The following is a 22,913-nucleotide window of genomic DNA, read 5'->3' on the forward strand; positions in this document are numbered from 1 at the left end:
GCAGTGAGATAATGACCTGAGTGGAAATCAAGAGTCCAAAGCTTAACCTCAGGCACGCCTTCTCCATAAAATTTTTTAAGACGATACTTTACAACTATATTGGTATAAAGATAAATATAATTTGGCTTGGGTTACATTATTTTTTTCTTTTGATTTCAAAAGAAGTTAAAGCATTTTCCTAGGTTCCTAAAAGGGTGGTGGGCCTTGGATATCATTACTGTGACTAATGGAGAAATTCCCCTGCCTCACATTCCCAGAGGTGGCAGGTGGGAAACCAGCTGATAAGATGGTTGACTGACCAATTCATTTTCCAAAAGAGGTCAAGGGATGACAACTCCACAGCCCCTCTCTGACTTTAATCAAGATATTTCGATATTTCTTCCTCAGGCTTGCTCTTGTTGAGTTCTGCTGGCCTCCCTCTCTTTGGGCTAGATACCTGGTGAATAATTTTGGCCTGGGATGAGTTATTATACAAGAGATCCATATATGTTTTAATTATGGTGTGCAGTAGCTTACCTAGTATATTGATAACAGCTCAGGTGTGTTTTCTCGCATGGTAGATTTCCATGGTTTACTCCAGATTTTCTAAACCTCATTCATGTGCCCCTTACTCGTTTTGCCAGACCTGGGTACCAGCCATGGTAGTATTTAATTAATGTATTTACCTAAATTGATTCACATTTTGAAAACCTTAAATACCCAATTGAACCCCATGCTAACCAAAAATAGCTATGACTTCAAGGGTTTGATATGCCAGATTTATGGGAGGTAGAATCTGACAGTAGTTGAGAGCAAGGACCCTGAAGCCAGAACGCTGGTGTCAGAATCCTAGTTTTGATCGCTACTTGCTAGCTGGATAACCTAGTGAGTTGCTTATTCCTGTGCCTTCATTTTTCTCATCTGTAAAATGGGAATCATTAATACCTACTTCAGGGGGTTGTTGTGAGGATTAGTTGAAGTGATTACAATAGCTAACGCTTAGCTAATTCTTGTTGTATAGCAAGCACTATTTGAATTGTTTTCTATATATTAACATTTAATTCTCAAGGCAACCCTATCAAGGTTGATACTGCTATTATCCTCATTTCACAGATAATATTATTGAGGCACAGAGAGGTTAATTAACTTGTCTAAGGGCATCCAGCTGGTAAGTGTTGGACCTTGGATTTGAACTTTCTTAAAATGATGCTTTATAGAAAGAACATATTCAATAATGGTACTATTACGATTTTTTTTAAAAAAATTTAATGTTTATTTATTTTTGAGACAGAGAGAGACACAGCATGAGCAGGGAAGGGGCAGAGAGAGAGGGAGACACAGAATGTGAAGCAGGCTCCAGGCTCTGAGCTGTCAGCACAGAGCCCGACACGGGGCTCGAACTCACGAACTGTGAGATCATGACCTGAGCCAAAGTCGGACGCTTAACCGACTGAGCCACCCAGGCGCCCCAATTTTTAAAAAATAAATATAATAGTCATTTCTAGCATTTTGGTGTTGTACAACTGTTACCATTATCTAATTATAGAACATTTTCATCACTCTATAAAGAAAGTTGGTACTGATTAGCAGTCATTTCCCAGTCCTTACCTCCCTGCAGCCACTGGTGAACAATAATGTACCTTCTATCCCAGTGAATTTTCCTATTCTGGATATTTTGTACAAATGGAATCACGCATATGTGACAATTTGTGTCTACCTTCCTTCATTTGGCATCATGTTTTTGAGGTTCATGCATTTGTAGCATATATCAGCACCTCATTCCTTTTTATGGCTGAGTAATATTCCATTGTATAGATATACTACATTTTGTTTATCCATTCATCAGTTGATAGACATTTTCACCTTTTGGTGATTATGAATAGTGCCGCTACCATTTCTGTGAACATTTGTGTACAAGTTTTGTTTGAATATGAGTTTTTAGGGTTTTTTGGATATATATTTAGGAGTGGAGTTACTGGGTAATATGGTAATTCTATGTTTAACTTTTTGAGGAGCCACCAAAGTGTTTTCTGCAGCAGCTGCAACCATATTACATTCCCACCAGTAGTGTAGGAGGGTTCTAATTTATCTACATTCTTGCCAATTCTTGTCATGTTCTGCTTTTTTTCAATACCCAAGCAGAGATCAAGAGTTGGATGCTTAACCAAGTGAGCCTCCTGGGTGCCTATGCTTTATTATTATTATTATTATTATTATTATTATTATTGCCATCCTTGTAGGTGTGCAGTGGTATTATTGTGGCTTTGATGTGCATTTTTACTTTTTAAAATTTTTATTTTGAGAGAGAGAGAGGGAAGGAGAGACAGAGCATCAGCAAGGGAGGGGCAGAGAGAGGCAGAGAGAGAGAGAGAGAGAGAGAGAGGTAGGGGGAGAATCCCAAGCAGGGTCCACACTGTCAGTGCAGATCCCGATGTGAGGCTTGAACTCCAGAACTGTGAGATCATGACCTGAGCCAAAATCAGGAGTCAGGTACTTAACCGACTGAGCCACCCAGGCACCTCTGATTTGCATTTTTCTAATGACTACTGATGTTGAGCATCTTTTCTTGTGCTTGTTAGCCATTCATATATCTTCTTTAGAGAAATGTCAGTTCAAATCTTTTGCCCCTTTATTAATTGAGCATTTATCTTTTTTGTTGTAGAGTTGTAAGAGTCTTTATATATTCTGAACACTAGACTCTTATGATATGATTCTTTAAGTTTCCTTTTCAGTTTCTTGATAGTGTCCCTTGATGTTTCCAGTCACAAGCCTGCCCTCATGTGACTTTGGAGTTTAAATGAACACTATGAGCACAGTCTAATTCACTCCTGGTAGCAAATCCAGACATGTGTGTGGCAAAAGCAAATCTGATTTTTTTTTTTTCTGGAGGAGTCTACCCTTAACTGAAGCTTTAACAAGATTCTCACAGACAAAACCCAAACACATATTCTTTTTTCAAAAGCCACCACTGGGGCACCTGGGTGGCTCAGTTGGTTAAGCAGCTGACTTTGGCTCGGGTCACGATCACGGTTTGTGAGTTTGAGCCCCGTGTCTGGCTCTCTGCTGTCAGCTTGGAGCCCACTCCAGATCATCTGTCTCCCTATCTCTATGCCCATTCCCTGCCTGATCTCTCTCTCTCTCTCTCTCTCTCTCTCTCTCTCTCTCTCTCTCCCCACATCTCTCTTAAAAAAAAAGTTAAAAAAATTAAAAAGCCACCATTAGCACAAATAAACCGAAGATGTAGATTGCCAAAGACTTATTATCAGGTGCAAACTATTTAAAAACATAATTATCATGTTTAAATAAATGAGAGGATATATAAACACAAGGGAGAAATAACCAAATATAAAAAAGAAACAAAAAGAATTTCTCTAAAAGTAACTAAAAGATTAATATTTTTCTTTTTTATTGTGGTAAAATACACATAATGTAAAATTTACCATCTTAACCATTTTGAAGTGTACAGTTCAGTGGCTTTTAGTACATTCACAACACTGTGAAGTCATCACCACTATCTAGTTCCACAACATTTTCATCACTCCAAAAGGTAACTTGTACCCGTATATACTCACTCCCCATTCCCACCTCCCCCAGTTCTTGGCAATCATAAATCTACTTTCTGTCTCTATAGATTTGCCAATTTGGACATTTTATATAAAGGGAATCATACAATACATAGCTTTTTGTGTCTGACTTCTTTCACTTCCCATAAGGTTGCCTGAGTTCATCCACATGGTGGCATGAGTCAGTACTTCATTTTTCTTACTTGGAGGCATCAGATACTAGCCTCCAGAAGCTAAGTGCCAGGATTATCTGGAACTGATGTCCCATTCAGAGGCTTGGGGTGCCCGAGTTGTGCCTAGCCACACCAAGATGTCACACTTATCTGCCTTCCCCTTGCTGAAGGGTGGCTGGCTGATGCAAGCTTATACTCCCATGAGGAGTCCTTCTGCCAGGCAATAATCCCTTTGTGAAGGAGCTAATGATCCTTAAATAAAGACTAGAGATCTTTATTCTGGTATGTAAACCAGATAGTTCTTAAAGACCTTTGCAGTCTGCATAGCTGTAATATTATGGAAGTTTCGTGTTCATAGATTATGTTTCTGCTGCAGGTGAGGTCACCTGTCCAAGGTGTGGCTAGAGGCGAGGGTGGGATGGATAAGCTTTCTGTTTGTTAAGGCCTACAGGAGCCCATTCATAGCACTGTGTGGTTTCTAATTCTTCTCCCTAAGAAGGGACTCTGTAGATAGGGCTTTAAAATTTTTTCAGTCTTTGACCAAAAGGCCTATTGTCCACTCTTGATAATCTACCACAGAAAGACTTGGTAGGAAGAATGGGGTGGCTTTGACGAACACCCATGAAGTAATGTCTGTTTTTATTAAAGATACATAAATTATTCATTCATGTCAGAAGCCAAAAGTTTGGATTTTTTTTAAAGGCATTATTTCTTAAAGATGTAAGGGTCATATGGAGGCTTCTCATACGTACCTTTGGTAGAACCACAGTTCTCTGTAATTTCTTCAGACTACTGAGACTGTCTATACTCACAAAACAAGAGGAAAGCTCACTGAGGCTATTTGCATATAGTCCTAGCCCTTAGAGAGGACAGGAGGGAAGGAAAAGGCAGCCTAGAGATATCTGTTACTGCTGGTGATTTTATGTGACAGTAAAATTGACTGAGTTTTGCATTTCCTATCCTGTCTTGGAACATCTGGGCCCTTCAGATTTCATTCATGAAACTGAATCATTTACACAAAAAATCCCAGTCCAGAGGCTGGGCTTTTTTTGCTGTAACTAGGAGTCAAAGATGAGATTCCATGATTTTGCTTTAAATTCTGCCTAATTTCTTTGGCCATTGTGACCAGAAAGCTTGTAGAAATGACTGGCTACAAGCATTGATGCATGAATCGGACACCGTGCCTAAGGATTTCTTTACCTAGGGCACCCTGGGCTCAAGCCTCAAAAGGCCTGCTCCCAGAGCATTTGGGTGGCTCCGTTGGTTAAGCATCTGTCTGACTCTTGATTTTGGCTCAGGTCACGATCTCACAGTTCGTGGGATGTTGGCTCCTTGCTGAGCGGGGAGCCTGCTTGGGATTCTCTCTCTGTATCTTTCTCTCTCTGCCCCTCCTCCTGTTGCTCTCTCTCAAAAATAAATAAATAAACTAAAAACAAAAAACAAAAAACATAAAAACCCTGCTCCCTACCACTGCATTCTTTATAGGGATCCTTCAGAGGGAAGCCTTTCATGACCTTCTTGATCCTTGCTGTGATCTGGGAATGTAATTTGTGTTCAGTCTACCTTATGGTGAAAAAAAATACAGTGTGCTAATTACCATTGACTTTTAGCTCTTTGCATTTCTGGCTCAATTCCTATCTGTTGCGGAATGTCTTCCCATTCCACCCAGCCAACAGTGCTCTTGTCTTATGAGCTCTCACAGTCCTTGCAGTTTGAACTCTTACTTTTTAATTTTTTTTAATGTTTATTTTTGAGACAGAGAGAAAGAGAGAGAGAAAACAAGTGGTGGGGGAGGGGTAGAGAGAGAGAGAGACAGAATCCGAAGCAGGCTCCAGGCTCTGAGCTGTCAGCACAGAGCCTCATGCGGTGCTTGAATCTACATGAACCATGAGATCATGACCTGACCTGAAGTTGGACACTTAACCTACTGACCCACCCAGGCGTCCCCAGTATGAACTCTGTATTTGAGTCTTATTACACACCACCTGGGTGTGAGTTACCTCTAAATGTATGCAGACATGAATATAAGAATGTGTGGGTATGTATATTGATGTATGTTTCGATTGATTTTTTGAACAACTTGTAAACTCTTTACACTTCATACATTTCTCAGTGTTCCCCAAGCAGTGCTGAGTACACAGCAGGCATTCAGGAAGGATTTGTTGATTGGTTGGCAAATAAAGAGAATATGAGCAGGGGTGGCTAGTCTTGTCCAAGGGCAAGACTGCAGAATTTTTCTAGCTGAGCTTGTCCAGCATTGCCTCCAGCCTCTCATTTTCCTCCCAGCTTAGCTGGCATTCTGAAGAGACAAACCTTGTGATGACAAAGTTCTTCCTAGGAGGGGTCTGGGATTCACATGATGCTTTTTAGATGTAGTTTGAGAGACTAGGTAGCATTACATTCTTCTCTCTGTCTGAGGAAGCCTTTGGAACTCCTGTCTGCTTTGAGAATGCTCTTATGTCCTGTCCCTTTATCATTCTTCACTGTTATCCTCCTTTTCCTGCCTACAGTGCACACATGCACGTGTGTGTGTGAGTCTTTGTATCCCAGCTCAGTGTCAAGTGCTGTGTACAAGGGCCACAGAAGTGAGCAAAACATGGAAAGAAAGACATGAGATTTTAAGATAAAGTGGAACAAGACAAATGCCAGAAGAGAGGAGCAAAACAATCTTATGGCATTTCAAAGGAGAGAGAGGTTGACATTCAGTAGAAATCTGAAAATATATAGAAGAGGTGGAATCTAAGATGAATCTTGAAGTATGGTTGGGACGGTTTTTTAAAAAAAAATTTTAAGTTTATTTATTTTTGAAAGAGACAGCATGAGTGGGAAAAGGCATAGAGAGAGGGGGAGACACAATATCTGAAGCAGGCTCCAGGCTCTGAGCTGTCAGCACAGAGCCCGACACAGGGCTTGAATTTGTGAACCATGAGATCATGACCTCATGATCATGAGTTGGATGCTTATCCGACTGAGCCATCCAGGTGCCCCTGGAGGTTTTTTTTTTTTTTAACTTGTAAAAAATAATCTTTTTCCCTCTAATTACAAAAGAAATGAATTATTACTATGATAAATTTGGAAAATATAAAGAAACCAAAAATAATATAAAATAAAATAAGTTCATCCATAACCTTGTCTATCATTCAGAGGTGATAATTAAAATTCAATTTTTTCTACACTTTTTTACAAGTTTTCTTTTCCATTTAACTACCTGATATTAGATTTTAGTTGTCTAACATTATATCAGAAGTATTTTCTGGGGTGCCTGGATGGCTCAGTTGGTTAAGTGTATGACTTTGGCTCAGGTCATGATCTCACAGTTTGTGAGTTCAAGCCCTGCATGAGCCCTGCCTTAGGCTCTGTGCTGACAGCCCAAAGCCTGGAACCTGCTTCAGAGTCTGTGTCTCCCTCTCTTTCTGCCCCTCTCCCTGCTTGTGTTCTGTCTCTTTCTCAAAATTAAACATTAAAAAAATAAAAAAGAGAAGTATTTCCTACACCTTAAAAATGTTTAGGGGCGTCTGTGTGGCTCAGTCAGTTGTGTGTCCTACTTCAGCTCAGGTCATGATCTCGCGGTTCGTGGGTTCGAGCCCCGCACCTGGCCTTGTGCTGACAGCTCAGAGCCTGGAGCCTACTTTGGATTCTGGGTCTCTCTCTCTCTCTTTGCTTGTCCCCCACTTGTGCTCTGTGTGTGTGTGTCTCTCTGTCTCAAAAATAAATAAACATTAAATTTTTTAAAAATGTTTAAAGCTTTGAATAAATGATTGCATAGTAGTCTGTTATTCATCCATTTTCTCATTCAGTCATTCTATCAATATTTATTGCTAGCCATGAACACTATTGTATTTCAGTGTCAAGGTGCCTGACACATATTGGATGCTCATTAAATATTTGTTGAATCAATGAATGAATGGTTTTCAGCAGGATGCTAGATCTGTAACAACTTTCTTAATTTTTTTGGCTTAGAAGTTTTTATTTGAATTCCAGTTAGTTAACATGCAGTTTTCTATTAGTTTCATGTGTACAATATAGTGATTCAACAGTTCTATACATTACTCAGTGCTCATCGTAAGAGGGCTCTTTAATCTCCATCACCTATTTCACTCATCCCCCACTTGCCTCCCTTTTAATAACCATCAGTTTGTTCTCTATAGTTAAGAGTCTGTTTCTTGAGTTGTCTCTCTTTTTTTCTCCTTTCTTTGTTTTGTAACAACTTTCTTAACCATTTCCTTTCATGTTAAACATTTAAGATCCTCCTTTCCCCACCTGTTATCTAACCAGTGCATTTTTTTCATATTTTAAAACATATATTTTGTTGTATTGATTGATCTGTAATTATACATCATACCATAGTTGTTTCAATCACTATACTTTTCTAATACATAAATTTTGCTTTTTAAAAAATTTATTTATTTAAATTCAAGTTAGTTGACATACAGTGTAGTATTGGTTTGAGGAGTAGAACCCAGTGATTCATCACTTACATATAACCTAGTGCTCATCCCAACAAGTGCTCTCCTTAATGCCCATTACCGATTTAGCCTATCCCCTAACACCTCCTCTCCAGCAACCCTCAGTTTTTTCTCTGTATTTAAGAGTCTTTTATGGTTTGCCTCCCTCTCTGTTTTTATGTTGTTTAATTTTCCTTCCTTTCCCCTATGTTCATCTGTTGTGTTTCTTAAATTCCACACATGAGTGAAATAATATATTTATCTTTCTCTGAGTGGCTTATTTCGCTTAGCATAATACACTCTAGTTCTATCCACTTTGTTGCAAATGGCAAGATTTCTCTTTTTTTTTGATTGCCAAGTAGTATTCCATTGTGTGTGTGTGTATGTGTGTGTGTGTGTATGTGTGTGTGTGTGTGTATATATATATATATATATATATATATATATATATACAGTCAGTGCATTTTTGTGCATGAATTATTTGTGGGGGAGAATTTCAATGGGTAAAATTCAGAGAGATGGGGGAGAGAGTCTAGGAAGATAGCTCAAAATGAAGATGACACAGAAACAGTGTATTCATGGGCCAGCTAATAGTTCAATTTGGCTGGAGATGAGCTGGGGGGGGACATGGGAGGCCGGGCTTAAAAGTGATAATCATTCTAAACATTTGTATAGCAATTCCTAATATAAAGAGTGCTTTTGTGAGCATTAGTTTACATAATCCTTATGGAATTATTATTTCCACTATAAAGGAGAAAACTGGGATTTAGTTAGTTGCCTAAGTTAGTAGCTAGTAAATGGTGGAGCTAGTAAATGGTGGAGATAGAATAGTAAATGGTCACAGCTAGTAAATGGTGGAGATAGAATTGGGTTTTGAAATATATGTTAGGAGTTTGGGTTTTATCTTGAGGACAATGAGGAGTCATTGGAGGGTTTTATTATTATTATTATTATTAGTAGTAGTAGGAGTAGTAGTAGTAATAGTAGTGTAGTAGTAGTAGTAATTAGTCTAACTTTTTGTTTTGAAATAGTTTGACTCACAGAATTTGCAAAAATAGTAGTACAGAGAATTCCTGTGTACCTTTTATCTAGTTTTCCCAATGATAATAACTTCTTAACTATAATACTTTGTCAAAATCAGAAAATTGATATAGGTACAATGCTATTAACTCAGGGTTTGTTCACCTTGGCATTATTGTCATTCTGAATTGAAAAATTCTTTATTGTGGGGGGCTGTCCTGTGATGGTAGGGTGTTTAGCAGCATCCCTGATCTCAACCCACTAGGTGGTAATAGCAACACACCCTTCCCCCATGTCAGTTTTCACAACCACAAATATCTCCCAACATTGCCAAATGTCCCTTAGGGATGGGGAGCACCATTGCCTATGGTTGAGAACCACTGCATTAACTCAAGTACAGGACTTAATCCAATTTGGTGTGTGTGTGTGTGTGTGTGTGTAGTGTTCTATGACATTTTATTGCTTATATAGATCCGTGTAACCATCATGACAATCAGGATACAGAACTGTTCTATCAACCCCAAAGAAACTTCCTGATATTGTACATTCATAGTGCCCTAACTCTGGGCACCCACTGATCTATTATCATTCTCTATAATTTTGTCCTTTCAAAATGTTATGTGAGTGAAATCATACGTATATAACATTTGATACTGTCTTTTTTTCTATACTCAGTATAATTCCCTTGAGATCTATTTTAGGTTGTTCCTTGTATCAATAGTTCCTTTTTATTCCTTAGTAGTGCTGCTTAACCATTCACTTGTAACAGACATTTGAGTTGTTTCTGGTTTGTTGTTGTTGTTGTTATCAATAAAGCTGCTGTGAACATTCATGTTCAAGTTTTTGTGTGAACATCAGTTTAATTTATTTGCTATAAATCCCAAGTATGAGACTTCTGGCTCTCATGGTACTTATATGTTTAGTTTTAAAATAAACTGCCAAACAATTTTTTTTCAGGGTGGCTGTACAATTGTACATTTATACCAATACCATTAATAGAGTTTCCTTGCATCTTCACCAACATTTGATACTGTCACTTTTTTTTCTTAGCCATTCTTACAAGTGTGCAGTGATCTCTTATTGTGGATATTACATTAAGAAAATTTGCATTTTTATAATGGATAATGATGCTTTTCACGTGCTTCTTTGCCATCTGTATATCCTCTTTGGTGCATATCTATGCATGTTTTTTGCCCTTATTGTTAATGGATTGCTTGTTTTTACTGTTGAGTTTTGAGAGCTCTTTATATATTCTACATTCTTTGTCGGTTATGGGGTTTGCAGTTATTTTCTCCTAGTCTGTAGTTTGTCTTTTAATCCTCATAGCACGGTCTTTGTCAGGGCAAACATTGTTTTAAAATTTTATTTTATTTTTCCAGTTTTGTTGAGATATAATTGACATACAACCCTGTATAAGTGCGAGGTGTACTGCATAAATACTTGGCATACATATATTGCATAATGATTACCACAATATTAACATCTTCATATAGTTACATTTTTTTTCCTTTGGAGAACTTTTAGGATCTACTTTCTTAGCAATTTTCAAATATGTCACACAGCAGTGTTAATAATAGTAATTATGTGTAAATTACATTACCAGTACTTATATATATTAGTTTGAAATTTGTACTTTTGACCGCCTTCATCCAATTAAAAGCTTTTAGTTTTGATGACGCCCAGTTCATCAATTTTTCCCTTTATGGATCATGTCATATGTAAGAACTCTGCTTAGCTCCAGGTCCTGAAGACTTTCTTCTGTTTTTTTCTTTCTAAAAGTTTTATAGTTTTAGGATATACATTTAAGTCTGTGATCCATTTTGAGTTAATTTTTACATGAACTGTGAAGTTTAAGTCGAGGCTTATCATCTTGCCTATGAATGCCCAGTTGCTCCAGCACCATTTGAATTCTTTTGCACTTTTGTCAAAAATCACGTGGGCATACTTGTGTGAGTCTATTCCTGGGATTTTTTAATTCTGTTTCTCTTATCCATACATTTGTTCCTCTGCTAATACCACATAGTCTTGATTACTGTAGTTATGTCTGGAATTCAAGTAGATTGATTCCTCTCACTGTATTCTTCCTTTGCAAATTTGTTTAAACTATTATATTTCCTTTGCATTTCCGTATAAATTTTTAAATAATCTTGTCTTTATTTACAAAAAGTCTTGTGTGGATCTTGATAGGAATTTTATTAAACCTCTACATCAATCTGGGAAGAATTGGCATCTTCACTGTGTTGAATCTTCCAACTTATGAATACTATATGTCTCTCTCATTGGAGGGTTTGAAGTAGAGTTGTAACATGGTTTGATATGCATTTTCTGCTGACTGATATATGGAGAAAGAATTCTTGAAGGTGGAACCTGTAGAGGCACGGAGATCAGCTTGGAGGTTGTCGCACTCAATTAGGTGAGAGATGATAGCTTGGAACAGGTGATGGAGGTGGAGAGAAGAAACTATCTTTGTGTTTATTTTTGAAGTGGAAGTAATAGAATTTACTGACAGACTGAATGTAGAGATTGAGGAAAGGAAAGTGTCAAGGATACTTCTGGGGTTTCTGGCTTCAGCCACAAGATGACACCCCTTATTAAGAGGAATAGGGGAAGGACCAAATTTCAGATAAAGAGGATGAATTCAGTTGTGGATGTTGTGAGTTTGAGGTGTTGGTGGGCCTTCCAGGTCTTTATTATATCTAATAGGCAGCTGAATATAGAATCAGAAGTTAAGAGCAAAATACCACTTTAGATATTGATATCTTTGCTCAAACTTGCCTTTTTTATCATTTGAATGAAAGCTGACTAACCTTGGCACTCAAGGATAGAAACTTAACTTCCAGGGCCCCAAGAATCTGCAGAGTTTCCTGTCCCCATTGCTTAGCTCATAGGTGGGGGTCGAAGATGAAAGGGATTTGTAACCTGGTTTCTTGGGGTTTGGGCAGTAATTATATGAATGCCAGTGCAGATGAACATGAAAGAGGCATACAGAAGATGAACTCAAAATGTATGTATACCCGTTTTAAAATCTATCACTGAAGTATTTACATTGCATGTGCTTAATGAATAGAGCTAGTATTTATTTCTGGTGAGAATGACAAGAAATGCCTGAACTAGAGTTCTGTTTACACTTTTGGCGATGATGGTGTTTTGAGGAAGACAGAGTGGGAACGAGAACTGTAGCTCATTTTAGCTCTGCTCTTATTTACCCCAAAGGGAAAGATATGGGAACTATACTTCTATTCCAATGAGTTGGGTACAGGGTTCTGTTAAGGAGGAGCCAGAGCCATGAGCTGGGATCTATGGATGGTTTGTCACAGACAGGATGAATTACAGGTTTGGGACTTCTAAAATATGTTCTCTGGTATATTCCAAGTGCACATTTGTTCAGCTGGAACCATCTTAGAATGCTGCCAACTCTTGGGAACTTCCCTCTAGTGGTGGGAGGCAACCTGTCTGGCATACAAGGATCAGATGGAAGCTTCATGCATTCTGGCAGTGTTCCCTGGAGTGTGTTCATCATACCTGTTGGCACTAATGGGAGGGGTTAGCCTCCATTTTGGGGCTGTAATTCCCCTTATTACTGTCTCCTTTTACCACTTCAAGCCTATTAAGTATGGTAGTCTTAGTGGGAGGTTAGCAAGAAGCATCTCTTCCCATTCACTAGTGTTTTACCCATACTATTAAAGAAAACATTTCTTAAGTTAACTAGGCAATTCATTTATTTTAAGCATTTGTGTTGTGTGGTCCAGGAATCCCCTAGTGTTAATTCAGATACATTATCTGGTTAGCTTTGCAAGGCTGAAGATTTTATAGGAGGAATAAAATGGGGGAAAATAGAAAGGAAAAAAAAAAAAGGTTTGTTTCAATGTTTTAATGAAACCCATCATCCTATCTCTGGACTGGTGGGACACCCAGCCCCGAAGCCCTGCTCAGGTTTCTATGGGGCAGGGAGAATTTGGCCCTAGTCCCCCCAGTAAGTGTGAGCCACCTTTCCCCTCTTCCTGGCTTCAGAGTATGTGTGTACTGTCGTCCTTCATTACAGGCAGGCTAGGCTAATGAAGAGTGCTAGAATAACAGTCTGCCCTAAGGTCCTCCCCTGTACAGCAGGCTTGCCCCAGAGGCTAGAATTTCCACCATAGTAGTACTCCTTTGGAAGTGTGGGGTCCCCAAATATGAGTCATTTGAGGGCCTCTTTCACTGTCTCTTGTCATTTCAAATACCACCAGTATCATCGTTTTCTTTTTCCTTTTTATTTTTTTAATGTTTATTTATTTCTGAGGGGCGGAGAGGCAGAGAGAAAGGGAGACACAGAATCCGAAGCAGGCTCCAGGCTCTGAGCTGTCAGCACAGAGCCCGAAGTGGGGCTCGAACCCACTAACTGTGAGATCATGACCTGAGCTGAAGTCAGGTGCTTAACTGACTGAGCCACCCAGGTGCCCTAGTACCATTGTTTTCTAAATGTTGTCCTTTAAACTGATTTTAAACAGAGCCATCTTTTAACTGCTGCCTTGTACTAACCCATAATAACCATGCGATCATGGGTTTGATGTACTAGTTATTCTCTTGCCAAGGCAGGCCTTTGAGGCAGCAGCACTGAGCTTGGCCTGAGGGTCCAAAAGTCAAGCTCCCTCCTTTTTCACAGTGATGGACACAGGAGCCCCTGGAGTATGTGTTCCTAGACAAAGTTTGCTATGGAGACTTTATCTCAGGCTCCACTCAGGAAGAGTGTATTTGTCAGGAATTTGTGCTTCTGTGACATATCTTCCAGTCACTCTGAGACAGAAGGTTATACCATCCATATAAACATTTGTAACCCCAGCTAGGTTGGCAAATGTCTCCACTGGCAACTTTCCATTCTGCTGGGTTGCCACATGTCTGCTGGAGTGGGCGTTCAGAACTCACAAGTCACCTCCACAGGGGCTGTACTTGGGCACATATGGGGTCCTCCTTGTTGGTTTTTTCCTCCATAAGGGATTGGTTGTGAATGGAAACCAGGTATCCTTGGAGTGACACATACAGAAATACATATAACTATCCTTAGAGACCAGCCAGATGACCAGTTCATAAGGCACTAGTTCACTCAGGGCTCTTTTTCTGCATGGTATCTTATATTTTTTATGTTTATTTTTGAGAGAGAGTGAGCAAGAGCAGGGGAGGGGCAGAGAGAGAGAGGGGGATAGGATCCAAAGTGGGCTCTGTGCTGACAGCAGAGAGCCCAATGCAAGGCTCAAACTCACAAACCGTAAGATCATGACCTGAGCTGAAGTTGGATGCTTAACCAACTGAGCTACCCAGGCACCCCTCCAGCATGATATCTTAAAGACCTCCCTTGGCCTTTGATACTTGTCCTGTGTCCTGTCCTTTCAGAGCTCCAATTATGAAAGCCCATTAGTTCAAAAAATACTCAGCTCTGTCATAATTAAAAGTGCTAAGTTTATATATTTGCAAATATTTACAATGGAACCAGGGGCCTTCTGGAGATAATGCCTTTTTTTTTAACCTCAGTGTTTCCTAAAGAGTGGTATGAGAGAGAATGTTGGGTGCAGTATTGAATCCCTTTAAAAAAAAATCAACTGTACAGTGAACAACCCATGTTCTTGTTTCTAATTTGAGCACATTTACTGGTCTCAGTTTCTTCCCTGATTTATGGCTTTTTGGTATCTCCCTATAGAAGGAAGTATAGTGCACTAGATATGTGTGGGTACTTTGTAGTAAACAAAGTGGATTTTGAATTCTGGCTCCACCACTTACTATTGAGATGAAGAGGAAAGTTCCATTAACCTCTTTGAGCCCTAGGTTCTTTATCTGTGAGGTAGAGGTGATAATGGTCTCTATCTCATAGAGTTATTTTGAAGATTAAATTGTAGGCAAAGCACTTAGCATAGTGCTTGGCACATAGCACTCACATCATGTTATCTATAGCAATAACAAAAACAATAATTTTTATTCTTGGGATTTTTGTGCCTTGTTGAGTGCTCGTTGCTGACACTGCTATTCACCTGCTGTTTCATCTTAAATTACAAACTGAACACATCTTTTGTTGGAAAGACCCTGTGGCTGGCCCTGTGCTTCCAGCTTCCACCTATGTCCAGACATTGAGCTGTGCTAGGCTTGATAATGTACAAATTTTCTGTGCAGGGAGAAGGGGTCATTGGAAAAGGTTGGTGCCAAGGCTGCAGTTTGAAGAAGTGATCTGCCAGGCCACCCCAGAACTGATCAGGGCTTTGGGTCTCCCTCTGCTGAACAATCAAGCTTCTGTCCTGAGTTTGCTCATGTGTAGTTTTCTCTAACTGTAGAATCAATTACAAGGCTAGAATAAAAAGAGCTGACAAGTGGAAGTATATAATGCACAATTATGAAAACATACAAATATATGGACACATACTGAGGGCTTATGGAATTCCAGGTGCTGAGAGAGGAAGAGAGGCCACAAATACAAATACAGCCTGGGTTTTGGCAAAGGAGACAGATGTGTGAGAAGACAAATATGAATGGGGTTCTAAGGGCTTGCCCTGAAGCCAATAGCAGCACAGCAGGGGATGGGTGGAGGGAACTACTAGACAAATCTACTGGCAGAGGGGAAGGTCTATACAAAGGAAAAGCTTCACAGAGGACAAGGACCCTCAAGCTCAGTCCTGAAAGATAAGCAGTGTCCTCCTGGCAGAGAGGAGGAGAGGACAACAAAAAGTACAGGGACCTCACAGCTTGGCTTAGACATAAACACTGTGATAATTTACATCCAGTTCTGAGGCACGCTGTGGGTGTTTTTGTTTGTTAACATCACACCACTTTCAGGCATAAAAGAATATTCACGTTATGAATCTTATGGGCATAATTGTTTCAAGTTAATTGTAAGTTAAATGGAAGGTATGAGATGTATAATGTGGAAGATTTTATTACGGAAGCAAGTACATTCCCAAACGTTGACTTTGGCAGTATTTTAGCTATTTGCCTTCCTGTATTTTTAGAAAAGTGATTTGGACTGGGACTTCAATAAGAAAGTGATGTTACAGAGTTGAGTGTGTGATAGGCATTTGCCAGCTTCAGGTGGTGTGTTACTTCATAACTCCTTTAAAAAACATCACAAACTTTAGGGCATCTGGGTGGCTCAGTTGGTTAAGCATCCAACTTCAGCTCACGTCATGATCTCATGATCTCATGATCTCATGGTTTGTGAGTTCAAGCCCAGCATCTGGCTCTGTGCTGGCAGAGATTTCCCAGATTTCCTCTCTGCTTTCAAATAAAGGAGATTTCTGCTTTTAGAGGTTAGAAGAAGGGCAACTACAAAAGAGTCAACAATCTTTGCTTTACAGTTGTATTACACATTTTTTTTAAGGTTGTGATAACCCTGGAGATTTGCCAAGTCTCCTAGTGGTGACTGTTCTTCACTCCAACTGCTTTTCTGCCTTCCAGACAGTACCTTTCTAGAATTCAGTTTTCAGTCTGGAAACTCAGATGTTCCCCACCAAGTCCCACAAGTCCCAGACACTCTGTTCCCTTGCTTAGCTGGATGATAACCTAGCTCCCTTTTTGCCACTCAAAGTATGATTTTTTGAGGCTAATAAAAGCTCCTGTGGTCCCTCACATTCTTTTCCATCAGCTTTGAGGCTTGAATTTCTAATCTGAGCCTAATCCTATAGTTTAAGACATGGATTCCTGCAAACATTCAAATCTCTCTTGAGAGGGGCACATTCTGCTATCATGATTATCATCATTATCAGTTTCTTATGTTGTGACATTCTGCTATGGTGATTACCATCATTATCAGTCTTACACTGAGTGGGATTGAGTGCTTTGGGTAAAACTGTGGAATAAGGTGAAAGGGACCAAGAGGGTTCTGGATAGCTGGAGAAAAGAAAGGGGTGTAGGGGTGTAGAAAGCACTCTGACAATAAGGCAAAAGGGGGCAGGTAATGCAGGTAGAAGACAACGAAGCTGAACTCTGAGGACAACACGGTTTTCTAAAGGTCAGAGCTACCACTTCTTCTCTTTTCTACCCCATCAAGAGTCTGCAAAGGGGCCTGAAGACACCTGGGACTCCTACCTCCTATACACTTCCCTCCTCAGTGCCTGGAAATCCCACGGTTAGAAAAAGTAATTTTAGCGCGCCCTCAGGTGGCCAAATGAAATACTGCGGCAATGGCTTTTGATGGAAGTTGGCGCTGTGGACAAACATCTCGGAATTGGCACTGGTACTTGGCAAGTTGGTAGGCACCCGGCAGGGCAACCTGTGCGGAGATGGTACTATTCCCTCTAGGGTGCCAATTCTCAAGCTGATTGGTGTAGCAGCTTCGTAATAATCTTGCCAGGTTTATTTTGGACTGCCTGCATTGCCTCCTCCTCACGTGCTGCGGTGGGGTAGGTCTATTTTTGAAATTAAAGTGAACTTAAATTATTTCTTAGATTTAAATATTATTATGTGTTCCTTAAATTAGCTGGAGCTACCTATAGAGGCACAGAAGATGTTTTGTGTATGGGTTTTCCATCTAAAACATCCTGGAGCGACATGGATGAATAACCACAGATATTATAAACATTTTTTTATTTTGGAATAATTTCAGATTTATGGAAAAGTTGCAAAGATAGTACAAATAATTCCCATATACTCTTCATCCAGATTATCCCAAAGTTAGCATTTTAGCCCATTTGTTCTATCATTCTCTAATTATAAATATGTATATTTTTTCTGATCTGTTTGATAATGTTACAGACATAAGGCTCCTTTATCCTTAAATACTTCCATGTGTATTTTCTCAAAACAAGAAAATTTGCTTATATAACCACAATACAATGATTAAAACCAGGAAATTAACATTCATACGGTACTATTTTCCAGTCTTCAGACTTGATTCAACTTTGCAAATTGTGCTACTAACATCCTTTATAGACAATATATAGGGGTGGCTCAGTCAGTTGGGCACCCAACTCTTGACTTTGGTTAGGGTCATGATTCGTGAGCCCGGCAATGGGCTCTGCGCTGACGGTGCAGAGTCTGCATGGGATTCTCTCTCTAGTCTCTCTGTCTCTCAAAAGAAATAAACATAAAACAAAAGGAAATATACATAGAAAATACACGGTATCCAGTATCACTCATGGTATTGCATTTACTTGTGTCTGTTTAGTCTTCTTTAATCTAAAATAGTTCCTTAGTCTTCTTTGTCTTTCGTGACCTTTGCATTTTTAGAGTATAGGCCAATTATTTAATAGAATGTCCCTGAATTTGAATTTGTCTGATGTTTCTTCATAATGAGGATCAGGTTATGCATTTGGGGCAGGAATATCATAGAAATCATGTTACATCCTTCTCAATGCACATGATGTTTCTTTGTTTTGGCCATGGGTTTTGACACACAGATATGAGAATAACTAATGTTGAAAATTCTACATGAAAATAAGGTCAGTTTTCTTATAGGCTCATGGGAACTTCATTTATGGGGTGAGAAAAAAGCAAGGAACCTGGAAAAACCATCCCCTCTCTTATGATCAATCTAGGAATGTTTTATGGAGGGGCTGGGATTTCAGAAACTTTGGGTGAGACAAGGTAGAATTTTTTCCAGAGGAATGTTTTGATTCATGAGAATCTTGATTATTGAGCCCCCAGGTTAGTTTTTTAAATTTTCTGTTCCTGTTGTTTTATTTTTTTCTTTTCTTTTCTTTTCTTTTCTTTTCTTTTCTTTTCTTAATATATATTTTTAATTTACATCCAAGTTAGTTAGCATATAGTGCAATCATGATTTCAGGAGTAGATTCCTTAATACCCCTTACCCATTTAGCCCATCCCCCTTCCACAACCTTTCCAGTAACCCTCTGTTTGTTCTCCATATTTAAGAGTCTCTAATGTTCTGTCCTCCTCTATGTTTTTATATTATTTTTGCTTCCCTTCCCTCATATTCATCTGTTTTGTATCTTAAAGTCCTCATATGAGTGAATTCATATGATATTTGTCTTTCTCTGACTAATTTCTCATAACATAATACCATCTAGATCCATCCAAGATTTCATTCTTTTTGATTGCCGAGTAATACTCCATTGTATATATATACCACATCTTCGTTATCCATTCATCCATTGGTGGACATTTGCACTCTTTCCATACTTTGGCTATTGTTGATAGTGCAGCTATAAACATTGGGGTGCATGTACCCCTTGGAAACAGCACACCTGTATACCTTGGATAAATACCTAGTAGTGCAATTGCTGGGTGGTACAGTAGTTCTATTTTTAATTTTTTGAGGAAACCCCCATGCTGTTTTCCAGAGTGGCTGCACCAGCTTGCATTCCCACCAACAGTGCAAAAGAGATCCTCTTTCTCTGCATCCTTGCCAACATCTGTTGTTGCCTGAGTTGTTAATGTTAGCCATTTTGACAGGTGTAAGGTGGTATCTTATTATGGTTTTGATTTGTATTTCCCTGATGATGAGCGATATTAAGCATCTTTTCATGTGTCAGTTGGCCTTCTGGAGGTCTTCTTTGGAGAAGTGTCTATTCATGCCTTTTGCCCATTTATTCACTGGATTATTTGTTTTCTGGGTGTTGAGTTGATAAGTTCTTTTTAGATTTGGATACTAACCCTTTATCTGATATGTCATTTGCAAATATCTTTTCCCATTCCATCGGTTGCCTTTTAGTTTTGCCAATTGTTTCCTTTGCTGTGCAGAAGCTTTATTTTGATGAGGTCCCACAGTAGTTCATTTTTGCTTTTGTTCCCTTGCCTCCAGAGATGTGTTGAGTAAGAAGTTGCTGTGGGCAAGATCAAAGAGGTTTTTGCCTGTTTTCTCCTCTAGGATTTTGATGGCTTCCTGTCTTACATTGAGGTCTTTCATCCATTTTGAGTTTATTTTTGTGTATGGTGTAAGAAAGTGGTCCAGGTTCATTCTTCTGCAAGTTGCTGTCCAGTTTTCCCAGCACCACTTTCTTAAGAGACTGTCTTTATTCCACTGGATATTCTTTCCTGCTTTGTAAAAATTAGTTGGCCATATGTTTGTGGGTCCATTTCTGGGTTCTTTATTCTGTTCCATTGATCTGAGTGTCTGTTCTTGTGCCAGTAGCATACTGTCTTGCTGATTACAGCTTTGTAATACAACTTGAAGTCTGGGATTATGATGCCTCCTGCTTTGGTTTTATTTTTCAAGATTGCTTTGGCTATTCGGGGTCTTTTCTGTTTCCATACAAATTTGAGATTGTTTGTTCTAGCTCTGTGATTCTTCACAGATGTTGGTGTTATTTTGATAGAGATTGCATTGAATATTTAGATTGCTTTGGGTAGTATTGACATTTTAACAATATTTGTTCTTCTTATCCAGGAGCATGGAATCTTTTTTCCATTTTTTGGGGTCTTCTTCAGTTTCTTTCATACGCTTTCCATAGTTTTCAGTCATAAGCTTTCTATAGTTTTCAGTGTATAGAGTTTTCACCTCTTTGGTTAGATTTATTCCTATCTGTTTTATGGCATTTGGTGCAATTGTAAATTGAATCGATTCATTGATTTCTCTTTTGTTGCTGCATTATTGATGTATAGGAATGCAACAAATTTTTGTGCATTGATTTAATATCTTGTGACATTGCTGAATTCATGGATCAGTTCTTGCAGTTTTTTGGTGGAATCTTTTGGGTTTTTCATATAGAGTATCATGTTATCTGCAAAGAGCGAAAGTTTAACCTCCTCCTGGCTGATTTGAATGCCTTTTATTTCTTTGTGTTGTCTTATTGCTGAGGCTGAGACTTCCAATACTATGTGAATAACAGTGGTGAGAGCGGACATCCCTGTCTTGTTCCTGACCTTAGGGGGAAAACTCTCAGTTTTTCCCCATTAAGGATGATTTTTGCATTGGGTCTTTCATATATGGCTTTTAATGTCTTGAGGTATGATCCTTCTATCCCTACTTTCTTGAGGGTTTTTATTAAGAAATGATGCTGTATTTTGTCAAATGCTTCTCTGCATCTATTGAGAGGATCATGTGGTTCTTCTTTCTTTTATTGATGCGATGAATCACATTGATTACTTTGTGGATATTGAACCAACACTGCATCCCAGGTTTAAATCCCACTTGGCCCTGGTGAATATTTCTTTTAATGTATTGTTGGATCTGGTTGGCTAGTATTTTGTTGAAGATTTTTGCATCCATGTTCATCAGGGAGATTGGTCTATAGTTCTCCTTTTTAGTGGGGTCTTTGGTTTTGGAATAAAGGTAATTCTGGCTTCATAGAAAGAATTTGGAAGTTTTCCTTCCATTTCTATTTTTTGGAACAACTTGAAGAGAATAGGTGTTAACTCTTCCTTAAATGTTTGGGAGAATTCCCCTGGAAAGCCATCTGGTCCTAGACTCTTGGTTTTGGGAGATTTTTGAATACTAATTCAATTTCTTTACTGGTTATGGATCTGTTCAAATTTTCTATTTCTTCCTGTTTCAGTTTTGGTAGTTTATATGTTTCTAGGGATTTGTCCATTTTTTCCAGATTGCACATTTTATTGACGTATAATTGCTCATAATATTCTCTTTTTATTGTTTGTATTTCTGCTCTGTTGGTTGTGATGTTTCATCTTTCATTCTTGATCTTATTTATTTGGGTCCTTTCCTTTTTCTTTTTGATCAAACTGGCTAGTGGTTTATCAATTTTTTTTAAATTCTTTCAAAGAACCAGCTTCTGGTTTCATTGACCTGTTTTACTGTTTTTTTTTTCTTGGTTTCAATAGCATTGATTTCTGCTCTAATCTTTATTATTTCATGTCTTCTGCTGGTTTGCGGTTTTATTTGCTGTTCTTTTTCCAGCTCTTTAAGGTGTAAGGTTAGGTTGTGTATCTAAGACCTTTCTTCCTTCTTTAGGAATGCCTGGATTACTATATACTTTCCTCTTATGACCACCTTTGCTGCATCCCAGAGGTTTTGGGCTGTGGTGTTATCATTTTCTTTGGCTTCCATGTACTTTTTAATTTCCTCTTTAACTTCTTGGTTAGCCCATTCATTCTTTAATCTCCAAGTATTTGTTACCTTTCCAATTTTTTTCTTGTGGTTGATTTCGAGTTTCATAGCGTTGTGGTCTGAAAATATGCACGGTATGATCTCGATCTTTTTGTACTTGTTGAGGGCTGATTTGTGACCCAGTATGAGATCTATTCTGGAGAACATTCCATGTGCACTGGAGAAGAATGTACATTCTGCTGTTTTAAGATGAAATGTTCTGAATATATCTGTTAAGTCCATCTGGTCCAGTGTGTCATTCAAAGCCATTGTTTCCTTGTTGATTTTCTGTTTAGATGATCTGTCCATTGCTGTAAGTGGGGTGTTGAAGTCCCCTACTATTATGGTATTATTATCAATAATATTATCAATATTTATGTTTGACATATTTGAGTTCTCCCACTTTTGGAGCATAAGTGTTTACAATGTTAGGTGTTTTTGGTGGGTAGACTCCTTAAAAATGATATAATGCTCTCTTCATCTCTTGTTACAGTCTTTTTTTAAAGTCTAGATTGTCTTATATAAGTATGGCTACTCTGGCTTTCTTTTGTTGACCATTAGCATGATAGATGGTTTTCAATCCCTTTACTTTCAATCTGAAGGTGTCTTTAGGTCTAAAACGGGTCTTTTGTAAACAGCAGATAGATGGATCTTGTTTTCTTATCCATTCTGTTACCCTATGTCTTTTGATAGGAGCATTTAGTCCTTTTATGTTTAGAATGAGTATTTAAAGATATGAATTTATTGCCATTATGTTTCTTGTAGATTTGGAGTT

This window comes from Prionailurus viverrinus, chromosome X (genome assembly GCF_022837055.1).
Source record: "Prionailurus viverrinus isolate Anna chromosome X, UM_Priviv_1.0, whole genome shotgun sequence".
NCBI lineage: Eukaryota > Metazoa > Chordata > Mammalia > Carnivora > Felidae > Prionailurus > Prionailurus viverrinus.